This window comes from Gigantopelta aegis, chromosome 4, assembly GCF_016097555.1.
Source record: "Gigantopelta aegis isolate Gae_Host chromosome 4, Gae_host_genome, whole genome shotgun sequence".
NCBI classification, from domain to species: Eukaryota; Metazoa; Mollusca; class Gastropoda; order Neomphalida; family Peltospiridae; genus Gigantopelta; species Gigantopelta aegis.
The window spans coordinates 46,787,564-46,793,289 of NC_054702.1; the positions used below are offsets into that span (position 1 = coordinate 46,787,564).

General features: G+C 31.6%; 1 long non-coding RNA gene across 1 annotated transcript; it reads left to right on the forward strand.

Moving 5' to 3' along the window:
* Positions 1-2,443: 2,443 nt before the first annotated feature.
* On the forward strand, positions 2,444-5,169 carry LOC121372121. Its single transcript, XR_005957888.1, has 3 exons — positions 2,444-2,596; positions 3,383-3,545; positions 4,039-5,169. It is a non-coding gene; the product is annotated as an uncharacterized LOC121372121 (long non-coding RNA).
* The last annotated feature ends 557 nt before the right edge of the window (positions 5,170-5,726 follow it).

The window sequence follows — 5,726 nt, forward strand, 5'->3', positions numbered from 1 at the left end:
GTGAGTAACAAAGTAGTATTGTAATGATCTGGTAATGTGTGACATTACCTGTGGTGTATTTTATAAATAATATCTGCATTACTGTTGACGTTCGTATTTGATAATGCACCTTTAATAGAATCAAATAAGAACGTTTGTTTATATTCTTATTTGCATTTATTTTAATGGCAATTGAAATTACTCGCAATTCATAGGACATATTAGTTTGTTTAGCATTAATGGAGGTATTTATGACAGTTGTTATCGGTTTTCAATTGGAAATAAGATCGAAGATTAGCAATAGCGGTTCGTAACATGTATGTTATACGAAAATGGCGCCAGAGCCTCGTTCTGAAATGACTTTCTGTCATAAACAGCTGATTTGCAGACAACCAAAGGTAAAGAATGCTATTTTTAGCTGCTTATGTATGTATGTGTTTTTAATACGAGAAATATTTTATAAAGGTTATAAAATGTGTAAAATTAAGTATAGTTAGCTAAAATAATGTATATATTATTTTAAAGAGTTAATTTTAGTGTTATTGGCACTTAATCCAGTAAAGGGCAGAAAAATTCTGCCATTGCAACCAACGACAGGATAAGCTGAATTGTACAGAATACATTCTGCAAACAGATGGAAATCCAGCAATAGCAGAATTATGACAAATGTAGAATGTGGCGGGGGTATAAATAGCAATTCAGCCAATGTTTGTCAGTCTGGTCAATCGCGTCATATAGTGTGGTCATAGTTTGGTCATAATTGCGTCATAGTATGGTCAGTTGGGTAGTTGTCAATATTTCGTCCCATCGGGTGGGTTGGTGTAGTGTTTGATAATAAAGATTTAGCTGCTGTTTTAGGATAATAAAGAAGGACCAGACTCATTTTAGGCCATAAAACAATTTACTAAGAAATAGAAATTGGTTTTGACTACGTATTAATTAAGTTACGGAATAGGGAAAGCAATACCCAGCACATAAACATGTAGGTCCCGGGTATTGTGGATATTTATGTGGCAAGTTTAATTACAAGTGTGCACTATTATGTGACATAAACAATTTGAGATATTGTTAGTAGACTACATTATTTTTCTAGTGAATTGTAGGAGGATTTTTAAGTGGTACAATATCCATTATTTGTATTTTTGAGAAACTCAGTCTGTTGAGTTAAGTAATTAATTAGTGAAGGTATTGGTCGATGTTTGAGCTCTTACGGTCACCTGACTTGTTAAATACATTAAGTATAATTTATTGTTAGTTATTTAACCCTGGAATAATTTAGTGTTATTATATAGGTATTAATGCTTATTTAATTACTAAAGTACACATATACATATGCTGTAGTATGCATTCAGCAAGCTGTTAACCTGTTAAAATCTATTTGTTATTAATAAACGTCGATGAAGTCGAACATTTGTTGATGATCTTTTGCCTTCATTAGTAAATTGACCATTTACCAGACACTCAGTTTTCCTGGGTCGTCACAGTATAAGGTGGATTCTTTATCAGTTGGTTGATATTTTTGTACTCCCAGTAAAGGTCTGCACTAATGTAACAAATGTTATCAAATTAAATTCAACATTTTAATACCATATTTTGAATTGTAGTGTTTTTACTTATAAATTTCCAACAAGTTTCCAATTTATGTTGAATTATTTATATTTTCAGAAAAGAATGTCTTCCTTCATATATCCATCCACAAGACCAGGAAAACGAAGGTATTGTGTCTGTCACAAGAAAGACAAAGGGATAATTTGGATGTGTGATACATGTGAAAGATGCTTTCATCCTTTATGTCTGGGCTACTCCGAAGCTGAGAAACCAAGTGCCTTTAAGTGTCCCGACTGCCAGGTACTATAAAACTGTCAAACATTAAACTATTTTATGTCTTCTGCTTTGAAGAACTTAATCTATAATATATCACAGCTTAAAAAAACAAAATCCAAGATTTACGCCCTCATTGTTTTATTTTGTAAGTTCATCTGTGAAATACTTTTGTTTGATCAAGAAATATAGTTTATGAATATTGACTTTCATATTGGGTTTTTTACAGTAAATAATGCGTTTAAATTGATCTTTGGGTAAGTGTTGTAAAAAAAAATATTTATCATCCATTAAAGGTTTTGTAGGCGATATCACTGGCACTATAATTTACGATATTGCTTCTTATAATCTTGATTGGTCAAATTTTAATCACAAGACATAATTTTTTTTTCGTCATTGTTTCAGCGCTAAAACTATCATTAGTGACGTCACGCCACTGTCGTTCTGCTAGTTAACGAGTCTACCGCTGCCTAATATATTGACATTTAACTCACATTACTGACATTGCTTACAATTGTTGCAAATGAAAAGAATAATAATGAATGACAAAAAGAATACCCCCCTCATGTATTGTTATATAATAATTTATCAGCACTCGATAAAGGTATAAAAATCCTTTTATCTATTCTTGCCAATAATGTTATGATAGACAAGACACTCGGGGAGTATCCTCTATATTATTAAACATTTAATTATTTAATAAATCCAGAAAAAGTAATGTTTCTTTCTTTTTTTTCTTCAGCCACGACATGACGAGCAAGACAGCATATATCTTCACAAGACATCGGACAACCAAGTATGCAGTTTTTACAAAAATAATTTCAGTAAATAAAGCCAGTTAAAATAAAAACTGAAAGCAGCATCACATTTTTTAACACACAAAAACACAATATATATATATATTTTGACTAAATTTGCATGGCATTTGACAATAATATACTCCCATCATATGTGGTGATGTAGGATAGAAAAAGTACAGGACGACGCTTGGGATGGGAGAATGTATAATCTTAACCTTGCAGCCAAACTAGAACATTGTCTAATGACAATGTAATTTATACATAGTTTAACTAACTGAATGCTGTAATATTTAAATTCTCATTAATCTGGAACCAAATAACTTGGAGATCTGTAAATTGGAATTTAAGTTCACTTATCAATGCAAAAATATATCTTCAAAGTATTTGTTTGAGTATAACATATTACAAGCCAATATGCCAGTCTAGTTAAAGGTATTAAAAGAACAAATTCACTGATAAAACATAAGATTTATGAAGTATTCACTTAATTGCAGCCATTTTATCTAATCATTATTGTTGAATGTAACTACAGTGAAACCTGTCTAAACCAGACCCTGAACAAACCTGAATCCTGTGAATACCAGCCAACTTTCATGGCCTGAATATTCTCAATTAAAACATGCAAACCTCTGACACCAGATCCTGTCTATATTGGATAAATATTAGATTCAACATGATCCAGTTTAGACAGGTTTTATTGCATTTAGAATATTGTAAGTGAATTTTTGAAATTACCAATGCCCATGTTAGTACTATCAAGTATGATTTCATTCTAATTTCAGATTACCTTTTTACCAGATCAAATATTGTGAAAGATATTGTGGAATGTTATTCTAAGTGAAGGCGACCATCAGTATCAAAACCTTTCTCTGGTGTGCCAGAAATGGAACAAAGTGTGTTCAAGTGGCAGTTTTCAGAAGATGTGCCATGTGAGTTGGCTTTATAGTAAGTGTAATAAATACACTTAATACATGACAAGATTCTTTAGGCTTCACATAGCCAAGTTAAGTAACTATCCTTTTAACAGACACAGCGTAATAGATGTTTTGTTTAACATCTTGTTACAGTTTGAATTATTATTTAAATTCCAGATATTTAGGCAAGCTGTTTACAATCAAGCTTGTAAATCAAGAAATTAGGCAGTGAATGAAATTAGTAATAATATTGACCAACAATTGAACTTCTGTGTGTGTCTGAAGGGTCCACAGGATTGACCTGTGATGTCACACTTTTGGTAATTTGATATTTTTGAATTTTAACATTTACAACTCTGCAATCATGGAATATTGATACTAAGCATTATTTACTGACAACTCTTAATGGCCTACTATAATTAGAGGTTTTTATTTTATTGTGTCATTGTAACCATTATAATACTGACTATCTGTTTAGATATCACTGGACCCTTCATATATATATATGGGGTTTTTTCTTCTAGGCTTAAGACCACCATCATTTTGGGAAAAAGAACACAATATTAAATTTCTCAATACATTTCAAGTCTTGAACTGGCTAGAATGCGGAACTCGATTCAAGTCCGAGGGTCCAGGATTCTTTGGAGGACGTGGTGTTGCTGGACATTATATAGGATGGTATGAAGAGCTCGAATTTCATGGTTATTGTGGGAAGTTCTGCCAGAGGTATAGAGATAATACCGTCCTACGGAATTTAGATGACATTCGTGAAAACATGGACCGATCATATTATCAACCATATTAGACAAGGTTAAGTTAGTCCTCGTTTGATTCCCATACCACAGCACAACCTTTGGTTGGTTGTGTCACAAACTCATTAGCTTTACTTATCAGTGTGTTTCTTGTTATGTTCACATCTATGTATTTCTGTGACCTACCATAGCACATTCAGTCATATCTCATGGAAAAAGTGATATAATTGACATAATAAAATATTTTACACTGCCTTATTACTAAGGTCAGTGCCTTTAATATCCCATAAAATGATGATGATGATCACGGTGGGGTGATTGTGATGATGCATGACAAGATGATCAAAATGATTATGAGGCTAATAATGCTGATGGTGACATTGATAGTGCTACTTTAGCGTCAAACAATTACATTGGAAGTGCTACTTTACTATTTAATTCACCCAGTAATGTAGCAGATATACAAATATTTATATTCTAAGCAAGAAAATGTAAGGCAATTATAATTTTTATAATTAAAAAAGTTATATTGAATTAAAACATGTTAAAATGGTGTAAAATTTTGGATAGTCCCTTTAATTCCCTTTATAATGTGCTATTCTAATGAAGACTATTCTACACAAATATTTATATCTGATCTATATATATATATATATTAACACTCAGTGGTCATTCATATTTGTCATATTTTCTCAGAAATATTCTGCTATAGTGTAACATATACTAATTGGATGATTTGACCATTACAAACCAATGACCTTGTTTGTACTAAATATGACATCAGTAGGACTTGGCAAACACAAAATGATGTCACGTAATTTATAGAATGAGTTTATGGCTTTTTGTTTTTAGTGTTAAACTTGTAATGAAATGTGTGGGGGTTTTGTTGGGTTTTTTTTTTTTTTTTTTAAATGTATGTTCAATGCAATGCATATAGATTTTTTTTAAACATAATATATAGAACTTTGTTTTTTTAATTTTATCTGTGAACGTGATTAAAATACAAAGTTATAGCAATACTCAGAACAGTGTGTAAAGTGGTTTACATCGTTTCTATATACATACATTGTACATGTGAATGTATACATATATGGGGCCATTGAAATATTACATAACGCTTAGGGGTGTGTGGGGGTGCAAGTCCAAACGTTACGTAATATTTTTTTTGGGGGGGGTGTATGGTCTAGTGTTACAAGGGGGTGGGTGGGTGTCTAATTTTGACCAAAATAGCATTACATAATACTTGAATGGTCCCTATGTGTATGTATATAGAAAATAAAGGCTTTTTAGAAACAAAGTTGCTGGTATGATAAATAGAATAACAAATTCTGTACCAGTTATTATAAAAATTATGTCCCTTGTGAAATCATTTTTATTTGGGACATAAGGTTGATAATAACTGGCAACTCATTTATTATCCTCTATATATTTTGTTTTGCCACAAAGTTAATCGTACATCA